At 41.9% G+C, this 18,187-nt stretch overlaps 1 protein-coding gene across 1 annotated transcript in view; it reads left to right on the top strand.

The window, feature by feature from the left end:
- The first annotated feature begins 1,127 nt into the window (after positions 1–1,127).
- Positions 1,128–18,187, top strand: part of SHROOM3 (shroom family member 3) — a 130,312-nt gene continuing 113,252 nt past the window's right edge. The window contains exon 1 of the mRNA XM_088133156.1: positions 1,128–1,320. The gene's annotated coding sequence lies outside the window, so the exon portion shown is untranslated. The remainder of the gene's footprint in view (positions 1,321–18,187) is intronic.

Raw genomic sequence — 18,187 nt, 5'->3', positions numbered from 1 at the left:
GGCAGGCAGGCAGGCAGGCAGGAAGGGATGAAAGAAGGGAGGAGAGGGAGGAAGAAATTAAAAAAGAAAGAACCATGAAACTTGAATCACAACTGCAAAACTGCAAACAATAAGGTGGCGTAGAAAAATAAACAGTGTTACCGTAGTATTAAAAATCATATAAATTCCAGCTATTTGGTTGGCATGTTTTTGCCATCAACGCTACACCCTAGTCATGTACTTCAGTCCAATTTACCACCATCTTTTGACTGGTGCTAGCTCTTTATCTTCTTTAGAAACACTATTTATAAATCTACTAATATTTTTAATATCTGAATAGACAGTACGGGTTCAGTCTTCAAAACACCAACTCTATTGCTTGTCCTCTATCCTTCTCTGCTCGGACCCTGCCTCCCTTACTGTAAACACAGGATTCTTAGTCCTGAAGGTGGGAATTTCCATGCGTGCAAAACCCACGCGCTACCAGGCTTCCACTGCCGGGCTTCCTTTTTTCAAGGGATTGGTATAGGACTACAATCCCCAGAATTCCAGCCGGGTTCACTCACAATTCTGGGTGTTTCAGTCCAAAATATTTGAAGGGCGTCATCTACCCATGGGAGAATATAATTGATAATTTTGGTGCTACTGTGTTGCATCGAGGGATTGAATCCGACATCACTAGGGAAAAAATGTTGGGATTTCTCTAGACTGATTTCTTCGTTAGAAAACTGATGCGCGACTTCCTTAACAGCTCTGGGGGGGCTTTCAAAAACGCAGTTCAAAACCATAGCGAGGATGTCATTAAACGCAACGCATCGGGAAACGATGCAACAGCAAACCAGGAAAGTCTTCGCCTTCCTTCGCTAAAAGTTTAACGGGTTACGCTCTTGTGAGGTCTGCTGCTGCTGCTGCTGTTAGAAAGTGCCTCCATCTTCCTTCTCGGGGGTGATGCGAGTGACTTCCCCCAACTCAGCGGCAGAGAGTGACTCGCCCTGCTTTCTGCTTCTCCCTCTGCTTCCCCCTGACATCACCGCCACCGCAGCCTTGGTCGGCCGAGGCTTGCCGGCAATTGGCAGGTGAAAGAAGCGTAATTTGAGCCCTGAGCTATGCGAGTCTCCAGCTTGGCGGCCCTCCAAGCGCGGAGCGCCTGCACGAATCCACCTGCCTCTTCGGGCTGCGGGCTGTTGAAGGAAGCAGCCGCCGAGCTAAGCTTTTTCCTCCCCCCTTTTTTTGGGGGGGGGCCGTAAACATGCCTGAAACGACCACCGCTACGGCGGGGATCTTTCCCCTCTTTCAAGAACGCTGCTAAGCGCGCTAGGATGTGACCAAGGAATTTGCAAGGTGAGCAAACTTTGATTCAGGGAGCAGCTATGGGGAGAGGCAGAGAGAGGGGGAGAGGATTTGGTTGACACCTGTTCAAACTGCTTAAAGTTTTAAAGTGAGAAGGAAGAATGGTAAAACATCCTGGGCTTCCAAATAGCCCTTGAGCTCATATCCAGGTGAGGTTTCAAAAGCCGTTCCGGCTGCACGGGAGGCGTTTCCGTCCCAGGGAGACCGAAACAGGCTTGGTTCAGACGTTGCAGCTGTTGGAAGGGCTGCCTGAGAGAGGAAGTTCGGCCTGAGTCGTGGGCTGTGTGTCTTAAAGCGAAAAGCAGAAAGCCTAGAGCAGTGTTGTCCAAACTTGGCCACTTTAAGATGAGTGGACTTCAACTCCCAGAATTCCCCAGCCAGCATAGCTGGCTGGGGAATTCTGGGAGTTGAAGTCCACTCATCTTAAAGTGGCCAAGTTTGGACAACACTGGCCTAGAGGGTTAACAAAAGGTGGACTGCCTGGGCGGCCACAGACCTAACTCTTAATATGCACATTCTTTTATTTCCCCTGTGAGTCACACGTCGGCAGATCAGCTGTGTCAGGGTCTGTTAGCTTAGCAGCTAACTTGTAGGTTCAAAATTAGGAGTCTTCACATTCCCTTTTCTCCTCTGGACTCTTTCTAACGCGGCCGAGCAGCGATGGAGAGGCTCGCCTGCTTATACGTGAATTAGCTTTTCAAGGCAGCCAAAACAGAGGCAAATTAGCAGATACAATTAGTAGATTCGATCACGTCTGGGCTGTGGTGGATTTTACCATCACTGTGGCCGGCAGGTAAGAGGAGATGAACGGGTTCAAGTCCTGCCTGGCCACGACTGGTGGTTCAAAATATTTTGTTCCCTTATCTGGAAATAATGGGTGGATGGGAGTGAAATATGGCTGTTGGGGTGGGGGCTTTACTGTTCCCCCACCTTTGTATAGGATCAAAGCTATTAAATTAATAATGGCTGCTTCTCAATTTTAATGTTTACACTTTTCATTTCAACCGATAGGTCCACAAAGTCCTTAATCATATCAGGCAAAATAAGGTTATGAAAGCCAGACTTACATTTTCATTTGCTCCCCCCCCCGCCTCCCCCCCGCCTCCCCCCCCCCCCGCCTTTTGTTCTCTTTTTTCTGGTTTAATGTATTTTTAAAGAGGGAGAGAACCTGGAAGTTCAACATGTATTATAGTTGTAGTACAAGTTGTATTCCAAAGAGCATAAAGTGTTGGTTGTAGTTACTCAGGGAGAAACGGAGTCTAAATTTGCATGTGCTCAGAAGCACTCTTGCCTTTGTTGTGTCTCATTATCCAGAAATGACATTACGACTGAAAATGACTTACAGGTAAAGCTCTGAGTGTACAAATTAATAATGTTGCTAAAATAGGAGTATGGTATTAAATTATCTCTTGTGTGTGTGATAAAAGGAAAGCAGTTAGGCTGAACAGATTAGTATGAATGTAAGAGACTTAAACACATAGTATTTGACAGTTGCCCTCAATAGGGGGCAGAACCTCTCTGATGTTGGCTGATCTCAAAAAGGCTAGGCAGGGTTGAACCTAGTTAGGATTTGGATGGAACACCATCAGGAAATCTCAGGGCTGTGGACTAGTTTGGGAAGTCAGACAAAAATCTTGGAAGAAAACCATAGCAAAACTCTTCTGCATTTTGTCAGAAAACAAATAATACTTCATATGATTACTAAAAATTGAAGTTGACTTGAAGGTGGCGTTATTTTTACCATGTGATACAAAGATGTTTGCAAATCTTATTTTGGAGTTTAATGGTGCTGATTTGTGAGTGGGTGCCATGCTTCAGAGGCTTAAAATGCCAATAAAGATGATATTGATCTGTTCATAAAAAGAGTAACTAACTTTGAACATTACAGCCTTGATGTTAAGGTTAGTGGGATGTTATGGTGCAATTAATAGGTGGGTTATACATGATAGAAGAATACAACATATGCTTTCATAACTCTTAAAAACATGTTTTTGTTTTAAAATGAGAGAAGGTAAGTTAGCTGAACCGCAGGTTTCATATAATGAGGAAAATGTGGATATTTAGGGAGTAATCCTGTGAACCAACCTTCCTCAATCTAATGTCTTCCTGATATATTAGGACTATAATTCCCAGAATTCCAAGATACTATGTCCTACACTGCATGGGCATTCTGGGAATTATGGTCCAAGCACATATAGTATATAGCTGTGGATGTCGCTACAGAATTTATCTAATAGCTGTCTACCTTCAGGGTTCATATAAACACAAAATTGGGCATAAATTCAATAATAAATCAGATAACATTGTTTAAAAAAAACCATTTCTAAGTACAAATAATAGGATTACAGTGACAGCCTTTTTTTTCCTTGAGATTTTGAAAGCCAACAGTAGCTATAGCTAAATGCCTTCAACAATTTTATTTTTTAATAACTGACAATTAAGAGAGTTAAAATTCTATGCACATGTATCACATATGTGAATAACTGCTGGAATGTCAGATCAGGGTAATATAGGTTCATGTCCCCACTTGACTGTGACTGTGACTTAAACCAGGGTTTCTCAACCTCAGCAACTTTAAGACGTGTGGACTTCGATTCCCAGAATTCTCCAGAATAGATAAATATGTTTACCTGATTCTCTACCTTTCTGAAATTGCTAAAATGTACAGGCCTCCCAAAACATATCTGATGCTGCTTAACACACTTTACTAGACATAGTAAAGTGGTTAACAAGCGTCGGTCCTTTGAGGTGGCCCACTTCAGGAAACAGACACTACAAGAAGTAGTAGAATTTTACTTTATTGATTTAGGCTCTAGTAACAGAATCTTGAAAGCCTGACAGAGTTTCTCTGTCCTTCCTTCCTCTTGACAGTCAAGGTGGACCAATCTTGAGTTTCTTCCTCACCCCTTCCTGTCTTTCGAGGCTACATTGGTGTTTTTGTAACTGCTGCTGCATATCTTCTTCAAGGCCATCTCTGTCCTCCTCTACAAGTGAATGCCTATCTGCATATGATAACGGTTCTGACCCCTTTCGTTTTTTTTTAATCACTTCTGCACTCTATCTTTCACCAAAGGAACTCCATGAGGTTGTCTTCTAGTTGAGATTCACTCCTGGTGACCACCTGGGGCACACCCATGCTGTTTTTTTACCGGCAGTACAGAAGTGGTTGGCCACAGCCTTCTCCTGGGTTTGTTGACTTTGGGTTTGCTGACTTCCCATCAAATCAAAACTTTATGACGGTTAAAGACTAGCATGTTGACTTCCCGGTCTAGGCTACCTCCCTGGAGTTCCCATTGGTCTTCCATGCAAGTCCTAACCAGCTTCTGAGCCTAGATAAAATAATGCCCTCTTCTGAGAACTCCCCTATTTTACCTTTGCAATAATCCTGGGGGCAAGATAAGATGACCCGGGCAAAGTTGTCTAGTGAGCAAGAATTGATTATTCTGCTGGAAGATACTGGCATCTTTTTGGAATTGCCTAGGAGTTGTTCTATCTGAATTAATCAGGATTAGAAGCCTTGTCTTCTAAGATACAAGAAGTCAAGGATGGAAATTAGCTGGCTAAGAAAGAACAATGCCGCCTATTTCTCTACTTTCCTGGAGCCCAATGTTTTTTCAGTGGGCATGGGTAGACTCAGCTCTGCTCCAGCTGTACCATCCCACCTCCACCCTGATTTACACTCAGGGAGATTATGCCCTGTATCACATATACAAGCTCCTTATCAAGCTAGGTGACTCTGGACTTTGAATCATGACTTAATTTATGGGTTAGGCTTTCCGTTACCATAGTGAAAGGGTTTTCCTCGATTACGTAGTATGCTTTGAATATGGACATCCCAAATGTTAGATGCTAGCAATTCCTGTATAAAAGGGGTTCATGAAGGGGTGATGGTAAAGTCTATTTTTCCTGAGAAATTAGAGTTAATGTAAACCATAACCCTAGTATTAATTGGTACGGGCTCTTCCTCAGTCAGGTGAAAAAATTAGTCCTTTGTCTTTGAGATGGCAAAGAAGTATGCTGGCATAACTAGTATTGTCCTTAGTTATTGCGAGTCAAGTTAAGGAAAGGGATTGGTGGTTTCCTTAGCTTTCTCTCCCACCCTGCAAATGTCACCTGCCAGCAGGAAGAACAAACACCAATGACTCTTCCTAACATGGAGTGGGGTGAGTTTGGGCAGATTCTTAGGTGGGTTTGGCCATCTGTCAAGTTGCATGACTAACACGTAGCAGGTATGAAAGTGGAAGCATGGGATGAATCAGGAGGAAGTTCTCCAGATGCTTGTCACAATCCCTTCTTTGTGCCTGTTACCTGTTGATATTTTTGAACAAAGTTATCACACCTTTCTGGAAAATTACTAAACGCATGTTCAGAAATAGCCTACCTGACATCCACTGGGTATGGAAAAGAGGCATAGGATGAAACAGGAACCCATAATGCATCCAACGGTGATGGAATTAGCAAGATTTACCTAGCAGAATCTGGATCTCTGTCCTGGATTCTTGACCTTCTATGCAACACAGGACTAGTGCACATTCAAAAAAGTGCTACATTGTTGTTTAATAAATAGGTTGGGTGGTGTTTCAAAAAAGGGCTAAAGCCATGTGTATAAAGAACATACTTAAGACCTGACAAGCAGTGGCACAAATATCGCACCTGTCTGCAACTCATTAAAGCAGCTGCATCTTCTCTCAGGATCTCACAGCTGCTTTCAAGTGTACCTGGGAAAAGTTATGTTTGCTTCAAGGAGTTGGAGATAGATGCTATGTTCATTTGCCTTTGAATTTGAATTGCTGCAGTGCCCTGATTTCAAATGCTACAGTTTTATCCGTATTCTCTGTGTTGGATGACATGATACTTTGGTTGCTTCAGTGTATTAAAGTATAACTATTCCCCTAGCAAATGTATTGGACTTCAGATCCCCTTGCTCCCACTCAGTATAAATGATGAATATGCCCCTGGTCTTCTCTTTACTACTGATTAATTATAGAGGTCCCACGGATTGGGGAGTCCAAAGAAGGACTTTCAGAATATATGGTGGCATTTCTAGACAGAAGCATATTTATAGAAGGGATGCACATGACAAGTGATGATGATTATGGGTCATTAGAGTCCTTTTCAAGGTCTTCTCTCTGCACTGTTTCATATCTTCAGTTCTGTGAGAGAGCACAGCCAAGCTGTAGTCTGCACCACCACTGTAGATACATATATGCAAACTGGTTGATGGATGAGGTTGATCAGTAGTTGGATTAATGTTATATGTGTTCATTCATGGCATCATCCCAAATCCTGCCGCCATTGCTTGCTCAAGACATGCCATTTATAAACCTCCTCATGACTTGATACCTCTTCTTATCCATCTGGTGTCACCTTCATGTCATCCCCAGACCCTGAATGAGACAGCCTTCAGTCATCCTTAACTGACTGATATATAAAATAGTTTCTCCTTATTCCAACACCATCTCAAGAGGAATGAAATCTGTTTGGCTTTGTCACCCGTGATCTTGGAGAAGTCAAGAGACTGCAGGGACTTAAAACAGTAGCTGTAGAGGCAGGACAGGAATCAAGCAGTGGGGATAGCAAATTTCACGCTGGTATAGTTTTGCACTGACTCAGCTGTGGAGAAAGGCCCAGAGTGGGGGGATGAACCTGGTTCTATCAAGTTCTAATTTAGTTGTCTAACCGCTATATCAAACTGGTTTTCTTTCTACTATTACACCAGGCTTCCTTTTGCCCTGCTTCCATTTCTCTCAAAGCAAACCCTGTGAAAGTTTCAGCGTGCATTCCAGTTTACTTAAGTGGAACTGGTTAGTGGTCAGATCCACAAAACATTCCTTGTTGAATTGACAGCCTGAATAATAGCCAATCGTCTGCTGAGCCCTCCAGTTGGTGAGACTCTTCCTCTGTGCCTGAATATCTGGCCCACCCCCACCTAAAATCTTTATTTCCCCCACTCCCACCTGATGGGGAATCCAAAACGGACAAAGGCTCTGCTCCAGGAGACCTAGGAGTAAGCCCTGTCTGGGGTTTGTCTAGAGGGGCGTTGCTGCCCTGAACTGCCAAAGTCAGAGGAATTTGAAGAATGCTAGCGGTATGCTTGAATGGACAGCTTTAGAGTCCGGCAGTAGGAACAGCACTCAATGCCATCTCTCTTCAACAGCAGAGTTCCATAGCAACCGTTTGTCAAGAATAAACTTCTTTTTTATTAAAAACTCTCATCCCCTCTATCCTGTGCCCACACACAGTCTGGAATAAAGAAGTCTGAATCCAAACTCAGGGAGATGTAGGTGACGTTTTCTAGTTTGGGGACCGTTTCCATGGGGTTGTTCGTTTGATTTCTCCCTCCTGCATAATTGCCCTTATACATGTGCACACCTCTCTGTGTGCACAAGAATAGTTTGTTGGGGGGGTGGGGGAAATCAGTTTAGCCTTTTTTTTCTAAATTGGAATGTGGGCATTTGGGTAAGAAGATTCAACCCTGTCCCTTGTAATCAAGGTTGGTGTTCTTCTCTTTCTGTTTGAGCAAAGCAGCTAGCATGTTTGGATAAATGGCGTTTGTTTTTCAGAGTAACTTTTCCTAGTTGGATTGTATGAGTTTCTTTTTATAAACTGCTTTGAGTAGTTTTTTTCATTAGAAGATGGGACAGACCCTTTAGAAGGAATAAATTAAATGTAATATATGTATGGATTTTTAATATTTATTTTATTTATTTATTAAATTTTCAACCGCCCATCTCCCCCCGATGGGGGAACTCTGGGCGATTCACAACAAACATTAAAAACATACAATATATAAATACATAAAACCTTAATTAAAAACATTACTAAAAAGGAGAAGGAGAGTCCAAGAGGATGAAAAATCTGAGGCTGAAGGCAGAAGGCCTCTATGGGGCTAGCCATCCCCATGCTTGAGGTATTCCCACCCCACTCCAGGCCAGGTGGCAGAACCAGGTCTTCAAAGCCTTACGGAAGGCCAGGAGTGTGGGAGCCAATCGCACCTCCAGGGGCAGAATGTTCCAAAGAGCGGGAGCTACCGCAGAGAAGGCGGTATATTTAAGTTATGCAGTCTATTAATATCCCACCTTTGGATTCTAAAAGGAACCACCTAAGGCAGCTCATAATGTGAAAATCTAGAAGGACAAAATGAGCAGCTTTAAAATATACTGAAATTTAGGTACAAGCAGTCCTCGACTTATGACCATTTGAAGTTACGATGGCACTGAAGAAAGTGACTTATGATCAATCCTCGTACTTACAACCGTTTCAGTGTCCCCATGGTCACGTGATCAAAATTCGGGTGCTTTGCAACTGGCATGTATTTACGATAGTTGCAGCATCCCAGGGGTTATGTGATTGCCATTTGCGACCTTCCCAGGGGGCTTCCAACAAGCAAAGTCAATAGAGGAAGCTGGATTTGCTTAATGACCGCATGATTTGTTTAATGACCGTGGTTATTTGCTTAATGACTGTGGCGAGAAAGGTCATAAAATCGAGCATGACTCACTTAACAACCGCATTGCTTAGTGATGGAAGTTCCGGTCCCAATTGTGGTCATAAGTCAAGGACTACCTGTAGTCCAGAAGTCTACTTTCATTCAATAGACTGTTTATATTTGCTTGAACCACCCTGCCCTTTCTTAGATTATATCTACAAGAAATTGCTGAATAGATTCATATATTCTGGTTACTAGAAATTTCAGAGGAGTCCCTCGTTCAAAGGTCTCCCTGAGAAATACCTTTCTGATGCAAGGACTAAAGCTGGATCTTGTGGTTTTCAGCTGGACAGAACCATTATGAAAACATTGAGCAGATGTCTCTGACTCTCCACACTAGGAAGAGAATGATTGAAAGTCTGTTGACTTGAAAAGGAGGAAAAGACCTAGCACTTATATTCTGGAGCAGAGAGAGAGAGATGGATAGATAGATGGATGGCTTGATTTTGGTGTTCTGCTGGAGACAGATGCTCCAGGAATCTATGGCTTCTTTTTTGTTGTCAATAAAGCAACTAATCATTGTTGTGTCTGTGAGTTCTTCTGTAAGCATGATCCTAAGAGGTGGAATGTCTGGCGAACTGAAATGCATTGCTATGCCTTGTGTGAAGTCTGCAAAGGGTGGTAGGAATCAAGATGACTCTGTACTGCAGGAAATTCTTGTTATAAAACTTAAGGCAAACATGTTGAATTATAATAGTCCTCATTCTCTGCTAGTTGTTACCTTTTAGGATACTCTTTTACAAATACCACTTGAACAATTATTACTTGATATATTCTCTATTTTATTCTCCAAGAACTGTGGATCTTTTTGTTAATGTTGTCCTCACAACAATCCTGTGAGACACATTATTTTTTTATTCATTCATTTATTCAATTTGTATGGGTGCCCAGTTTTCTGGGAGGTATAGAAACAATCATAAAAAGAAGACAATACATATCAACATAACAGGATGAATTAGCAACCAAAGATGCTACCTCATATACTACCATGCTTCTAGAGATCGGCTCACTCAACAGTCTGGCCCAACATCCAAGGGAAAAGTCAAGTCTTAAGAGCCTTATGAAAGGCCAATACGGTCAAGGCCATTGAAATCTCAAGGGACAAGCCATGTTGAGATATAGTAAGGACAGCCAATGTTCTTTACTGTTGAATAATAATTTGAACCTCATCAAATCAACATACTGAGTTCTATACCATTTGGGGCTCTTATGAAATTATTGACTGAGGTGGAACATCATGACTCACAGATTATGCTATCAACTGTTATAATACTTCAGTCTAGCCAGCTTTAAGCAGTTTACAAGTCAGCAAATATACCCTGAAACAATATAAATTTGACAAATAAATACATAAAATAAATACCATGGCAGAGTAATAAAGATATCCTTCTACAATAAACATGTCATTCTACAAGATAACACTCATGGTGCAACATCTCACTCAGGTCAATAACATTACCCCATCTGGTCTCTGAAGATGTTCTGCAATGGCCAGTCTTAATGGGTTTTTGGAAGACCATGGGGAGCTACTCTTGTCTCTGAGGGCAAACTAGGAAGGAAGCCCATGTAGAGAATGTCTGCTTCCAAGCCCCCACCCTGTCCAATATCCTGACAGAGGACAACCCACATAGACATACTCTTTCTAAGCATGGGTGAGGTATAGAGGGCAAGGGAGATAACAGAAATATGCAAGAACTGTCACCTAAGCAAAGACAGCCAAAATGTCCTCTAAGTCTTGGGAAAGAAGATAATATTTGGACGTGGTTCAGGCAAATGCCTCCCTGATTTGCTGGGCTATAAGAAGGAGAGGAGGTAAAACACAATCAGGATTGCAAAGATTCTGTTATTATAGCCTATCTCAATAAGGTATAGTTTTGGTCTTCCTGTGGAGTTGATTTTCTAGTCTGGTCTACCTAGTGGGGCTGGCATGAGGAGCTTTTACTCAGAATTGGTGGTTTCAAAATATTCAGGTCCCAAGCCATACAGGGCTTTATAGACATCTTGAAAAAAAACTAGTAGCCAATGCAGCTCTCCCTAAAAGTGGTGTAGCATGACAATAATGGTTGTGGCCTGGATCAGGCAGACAGCAGCGTTCTGCTCCTGTTGAAGTTTCTGAATGGTCTTCCTATAAGCAGAGGAGGGAGGGCTATGCACCCTGCCTTCAGCTGCTGAACAAAAAAGGCAGGATAGAAATCTAATAAATAATAAAGTGAATGACAGTAATCCAGACAAGAAGCAAGCAGGGCTTCCAGAAATGGCACATCAGCTACAGGTGGGCAAAGACCTTCCTGGTCACAGCCTGTACCTGTTCTTCCAGAAGAAGCCATGAGTCCAGGAAGACCCCCAGTTGGCAGTCTTGTTCTTTTGGGGGGAGCAGAGCTCTGTCCAGAGTCAAAGTTGATATGATCCTAGAATTAGCTGCCATCTGGATTAATAGCATCTTGGTTGGGTTGAACCTGTTTCTCCTTATCTAAGCCCTGTAAAAAGAGAGACCTGTTGGATGGGGCCAGAGGCCTTCTGGTTCAGCATTCTGCAGTGTATTTTGGAAGCTCATGAACCTGGAGGGAGGACAAGTAGCTCTTCTGCACTGATGCTTCCTAACAGCTGGTCTTCAGTGCCTGTCACCTGTGATTTGGGACGTAATAAACAGCCATCAAAGACTAGTATTCACTGACAGCTTGATTTTCCAGTAATGTTATCTACCTCCCCTTGAAAACACCCTAAGTTGGCAGCTATTAGAGCTGTGTATTTCTTTGAATACGAAGACAAAAGGATGAATCAGAGCATGTGGCAGACCAAACAGCCTTTTTCCCAGGATCCCGTGACAGCTCCAGAGGGCAACTGTGTGGTCCCAGGAAAAGATGTAGCTGTTTTAAGGAGTTGCAGAAAGGTGCTGCTTTCATGCTCCCATGTGATCCATTAGACATTTTTGTTTTTGATGCCAAAGTATTGCACAATGCAGGAGGCTATTACCAAGTTACACCAGCTAGACAAGAACAAGGGAGAACAGCAAACCAGACATGTTCATACCCCTTGTTTGAGCAGAAGTTAGGAAATGCTGTGAGAGCAAATCAGTGGGAAGAATAAGGAGGCCTCAGGGACTGGATCAGACCCAAAGGCTCACCTAGTCTAGCAGCTGAATCACACAGTGGTCAACCTGATGCACTTTTAAACACTACCAGTGGAAGATAGCACAGGTTACAGTGGCTGTGATTCAGGAAGTTGCAAATAGCAGTCAGAACAATGGAGGATGAGGATGAGTCTCATTTTCCATTACTTCTCCAATTTCTTTTTAAAGTCATTTAAGCTAATGGCCATCACCATGCCAGACAATAACAATTTTCATAAATTTAAGTCTATTACATGACATACTTCTCTTTATCAATCTTGAATCTCCTGCATTTAATTTCAGTGGCTAGAACTATTTCCTACGTTCTTCTACTTTTAGGATACACTTCTTCCATGCTGTCTTACAACCGACATTAGCAGATAGCAGGAGTATCATTACAAACAAATATTCAGAATCTTTTCCATAGGGCATATGGGATTAGTGGCACTGAAGAACGAGAAGAATGTCTCTCTCTCTCTATTGCTTCCTATAAGATAGGTATCTGTCTTTCAAGTGGTCTTAAGAAGGCAGTTATGTTAGCGCCGACGCCATATGCCCTCTGTCTGCCTCTCTTTCCCCTTTTCCTTCCTACAGGGCAGTAAATGTAAAGTAGCTGTATGAAAAGGAACAGACCATGTAACTGAAATAGGAGCAGCTTCACGTGGTCATCTTTTGAATGAGTATGCCCTGCCTACTCGCTTCTTCTTGCTAATGTCAGCTCAAACTGCATATTAAAAATAAGTAATTATTACAAAAGGCACACTTCATGTTTGAGAAGAATGCAATAAAATGCTCCACACGTGGGAAGAGTGGCATGATCTAGGACATATGTGCTCAGAGCAATAGTATATAAAGGGGCCTCCTGAAGACCTTTTGTACAACCCTGAAAAAATGTGCTCCTTTTTAAAGCGTGTGCATCAAATGTCCTAGAAGTGAGCACTGCAAAGGATTGTTATTCCCGGTTAAGACTTCAACGGATCTGGTATTAAAATATATTCTTTCCATATAAATAAGTGCTGATAGGAAGGAAGGAAGGAAGGAAGGAAGGAAGGAAGGAAGGAAGGAAGGAAGGAAGGAAGGAAGGAAGGAAGGAAGGAAGGAAGGAAGGAAGGAAGGAAGGATGATTATAAAACAATGCTGGAAATGTTTCTCCATTTATTGGCTGACTTTTGAAAGATCTCTCACATTTGAAGTTTGAGAAGCCCCAGACATCAAAGGATCATCTGGAATTGCAGATATTGAACGAAATCTGCTTTGGTCATCAGAAAGCACAGCAGATAATTTTAGTGCAAGATGATATTGCTGTAAGGAAGATATCGGAGATACCTTCTCTAATCGAAAGGTAATCATTATCACCCAAGGGCTGTCAAGTTTCCAGAAGGCAAATGGCTGCTGTCTCAGGTTCCTGAGAATAATTTGGCCTGCAGGCAGTTGGGAAAGTAAAGTAAATTGGTTGTTGCTTTCAACGTGCAGGTATCATTTACCTGTCATAGGCAACATGTGAAAGAATGTCGTCTTTGCAGAGAAATGGGTGTGGAATCCGTCTTCTCAGCCCCAGCAGACAAGAGTCACAATTAAGCCACTTTTTTATTGAAAGAAAACATCCTTTGAATAAAGAGTTGGTCAGCTGACAAGGTTAGTACTCCCAGGAGCAAAAATCAGGCTTCAGTTATAGCACTACCTTGCCTTTCTCCACAAGGAGTGAGCTTCAGTCCCTGGTAGAGACATTCAGTTTTTGTTCAGACCCATCCTTCATCCTTTCTGTCCTTACCTCCACTACTCAGTGAAGCAAAGAAGGAGCCTCACCTAATAAATAAAAAAGAAATCTGCTTTTGGGAAGGTCTGCCTGACATGCACGCGGAAGCAGATCTACCTATAATTGATAATTATTTCTCCATCTTATAAGACTAGGTAAGCAGAATTTTTCAGTGTGCAAAAGGGTAGAAGTGGCTCCAGAACATTTGGCATAAAGAAAAGTTAATTTTGCTAAGTTAGGAAAGGAGGCTGTTCTAGTGAAAGCCAGCCTGATGTTGTTAATGTGCTTATTAAATAAATGTATCTTTTATTTACTTACATTTATTAAATACATTTATATGTATTTGAAGATACCTAGCTAGTTCTGAAAACCATGCATTCTGTTTTAAAATTGATGCACTCAAATCATACTTGCTTGCAATATTTATGTGCTTCCCCTTCCTCTACAACTGCACGAAGCACACTCGAAATGCCAAGTCCTGGGATGATTAAGTTCCACTTTTCCCCATGACATGTAGAAACAGGATTCATAATGATAATTACTGAAGGAAGTATATGCCACATGTAACATTGGGGAGTATAAGTAATGACCTTGGTTCACTGCTGCCACTCTGACGAATCCTACCTCTATCACGCACACATGCAATTCCCATTAAAAATCTTGAAGCTCTTCATAAGAAAAGTCAAACAATAAACGCAATAGGTTAAAAGAATTGAGATCTTAAAAGCAGCTATAGCAAAGGCACTGAATCAAATAGACAATAAACAGATGTGGATACTGGGCGTTTGCACAACTGTTACCACCACCTCCCCAAAAGTAGTCTCAGCATTACCCAGATGGACTGGAGGGTGGGAGAGAGGACTTCCTTGGACTGTAAAGGCAAAGGGAGAGAGATGCACTTTCAGACTTGCAAGATTCTGTTAATGTAACCTTACAATAAAGATAGAGCTAGTACTCCTGGGTGTGATGCTTGTTTGGATTACCACAGAAGGCTGACACCTCCTTTCTGTGCTAGGTGAATGTTGTGTCTTTTAAGGAGATTGATGGTGTTATGAATTAGCCGGGTAGAAATGCAATCATTTTGGGGTGCTCTTCCATTAAAGGGGGTCAGCCCCCATGCTGCAAAAACAAAAACAAAATCCCCACCACCTCAGGGTTGTATTGTAACTCTTTGAACATGTCCTACTAAGCTTGCTTTTAAGTTTTTATATCCCTTTATCTCTGTGTTTCTCAACCTCAGCAACTTTAAGTTGCGAGGACATCAACTCGGAGGTTGAGAAACACTGCTCTAGCTGATAAGAGCTCTTTTTAAGGTCAGCAGGACTGGTGCTCCACTAAGGGCAAAGGGAAAATTAAGATCTCCAAGGGCTGAAACCAGTACCCCTGCCCTTTGCTCAGAAGTTGCATATACCAGTCACGTACCTTTAATCCAGCCAAAAGACAAAACAGAACAAGATCATGATTACTATAGAGTAGTGTTCTCCAATCTGGAGTTCTCCAGATAAGCTGGGGGTATATCTCCTAGAATTTCTACCAGACAACAACCATTTTCAACACAAATAGTGCATGCAGTGGGTACACGGGAAACTGGCTTTGATCAGCTTAGACCAGTGTTTCTCAACCTTAGCAACTCTCAGAAGGGTGGACTTCAACTCCCAGAATTCCCCACCCAGCATGCTGTGCCATAGTTCCTTTCCTGAACCGAAGACCGTAGACATCCGAAAGTTGCTGTTCCCATTGGTTGGAAAACTATGATGTTATGGTTTTGAAACCTTGATCCGTGTTGGCTGTCCTTGTTGTAACATAATGCCACTAGAGGGGTTAGCTCTGTGCTCATTCATTCACTGTTGTACTTACAAACCTTATTTGAAGTTGCAAATAAATCATAATCTCCTGGGTCAGAGGGTACTTTTTCGGCGCAGATTTGTGACCGTACTGTTATGAAGTAACCCGGGGGGGGGGGAGGGATGTGGGAGAAATCTTTTTTATTTTAGAGGTGACTGGCTGTTGAGGTCTCTGTATTTTTCTGGGCACAGATTCAGAAGAGCAAAAGGGAGTTTATTTTTAAATGCTTTTATCTGTCCTAGATTAATGCTGTTCATTAGAAAAGTGTTTTTAACTGGGATGGAATGGTGTCTCAACTAAAAGTTGTGTAAAAAAGACCATGCACATGCCTTTCTCTCTCTCTTTTATTATCTGCTTTCTCTCTTTTTTATTATCTGCTTTCTGCTCACAGTTAGAGATATAGCTGACTGATGAATTTAAATTGTTCTGGAGTATAAACCAGGGCCTGTTTCTGGGAGCATTAAATTAGTTGCTTGATACAGCTAAGAGACATTTTGCATCTGAGAATGTTGGGTGACCCAACAGGCTGCTATGGTCAAGGATTAATGTATTGCTCTGCAGCATGACCACATTATACCATGTCAATTTTGATACTGAGCAAAATGTAAAACATCCTGGTAACCTTAGCTTTGGGGCAATGGGTGGATTGGATATTGTTAAAAGCAGATTTCTAGCCTGTGTGGATGTAGAGAGAGCAGAGGGGATTTCCCAGAAAATATTAATATGTGGGGGGGGGGATGATGATGACAATGATGATGACGATGATGATGATGATTTAGGGAGAGACCTTTTGTGGTTTGCATAAAAGATTTGCAGTCCTAGTTAGCAGATAGAAAAGATTTATCGCAAAACCACAAATACCCATTGAATAAACTGGTATAATATCCATAAACTATTAAGCTTCATGCTATTTTTCTTGCAGTTTTGTTTCCTTGATAACAACATTCCAGTTTTAAATGGATGGTGTTTTAAGGAGAAAGGTCCTTGTTCAGTGGTAGAGCAAAGGATGTGCAAGTCAAAGAGCTCAGTTCAGCCTTTGAGCAACAGTTAAGCCTTTGAGCATCAGGAACCAGGAAGAGTTGTTTCTGGAATCATAGAGATACACAATTGTCTGAGAGTAGCTAAAGGCACAACTGGGTTGTCCCAGCACAAGCAGGGGCCACAACTATTTCTCAGAAACAGGGATGCATGACATTGTCCTCTACCCAAAGGTGTCTGCAGCAGGGGGTAGAGGACAATGTCAAGATGTCAAAAGTCAAGATGGCAGCCCCAATCTACAGTCAAAGCCCTGGATTATGGTTGGCATCCTGACCTTTTTGACCCCCACTGCAGATTCTGGGAATTAAAGTCCACATATCTTAAAGTTGCAGAGTCTGACAAACACTGCTCTAGGGGTTAGGATGAGTCTGCATTTCTGGCTTGTGGCTGTATTCTTTACTAGAAGTATTCTCTGTCATAATGTCTGTCCTCTGAAACAATACTTCTCAAACTCAGCAATTTTAAAAAATTCACCTGCTGACTATAATGCCTGTTTTCCAGTCCGTGTTTTCTACATCTAAGTTTGTTCCATCTGGTTTGGTGAGTTCTGCCTACAACAAAAGCCCCCTAATGCTGGGAATGGGGGGGGGGGGAGGCTGAGTTTTCTTTCAGTCAACTTTCTGTGGTTTTTAATAGAATTTAAATTTTGGGACCAGGCCCTGGGGTGAATGATACCTTAATCTCTTAGTAGGACTTAGTGGTTCTGTCTCATGAGTGTTTTATAGGTACAAGCTAAGCAATTAAGAACAGAAAAATAAAGCTAGTTCCAGTTAGGTTCTGAAGGCCACCATAGATGTCCTCCCCTGATCATAAGGAATTATAAACAATAAATCTGGTCAGCCTAAATCATGTAGCATGTTTTAGAACTGCTGTTTCCTGCTTGTCAATTATTCTGATTATCTCATCAAAAATATCTCTGATGAATGCTGCATCATCAGAGACAACAGATCTAACCTTGCATTGAATAATTCTCTCTGGAAGATGTCCAAGGTTATATCCTCCCAAATTCCTATACTGAGATTTAACATAATAATTGGTGGCAGAGAAACAGTTTTATAGGATCCAACATCTCTTCCACTGCTGTATTCACAATCCAGTGAGATTGTGTTAACCTTAAAGTATTTAAAGCAGAGAGCAAAATGAATTTTAAAAAATATATAAAGAAGAGAAATTACAGCAGTGTTTTTCAAATTTGGCAACCTGAAGACGTGTGGACTTCAACAGTTGAAATACACACATCTTCAAGTTGCCAAGTTTGAAAAACACGGGATTAGAGCATGAAAAGATTTTAGAAAACAGTGCTTTTCATTATTGCAAATCTAGGTTGACACTGTTTTACTGATGCCAGTTCTTCTGCAGAACTACTGAGATAGTGGCAGTGGCAGCGTGAAATACTTATCTAATAAAACTCACACAATACTCATAGGTTATTGGTACTGTGCAGCCCCAAGATGGATAGAGATGATTTTGGCTAACAACTGCCTTTGAGTTCATCATCTGACACGAGCAACAGACACCATCTGTACAATAATCTCAGTTCCAAAACCTAAGTTAAGTCAGGGAGAACATTGCACACGTCCATATGGCCGTTCTAATCCAACAAGGGATAGCAGCGAGTCCC

Source organism: Python bivittatus, unplaced genomic scaffold (assembly GCF_059951505.1).
Source record: "Python bivittatus isolate LINGU-HERP-01145 unplaced genomic scaffold, Pbiv_v1 ctg000070_np1212, whole genome shotgun sequence".
NCBI classification, from domain to species: Eukaryota; Metazoa; Chordata; class Lepidosauria; order Squamata; family Pythonidae; genus Python; species Python bivittatus.
Note: the sequence above shows the minus strand (reverse complement) of the source record. Positions and strands in the feature narration are given on the sequence as shown.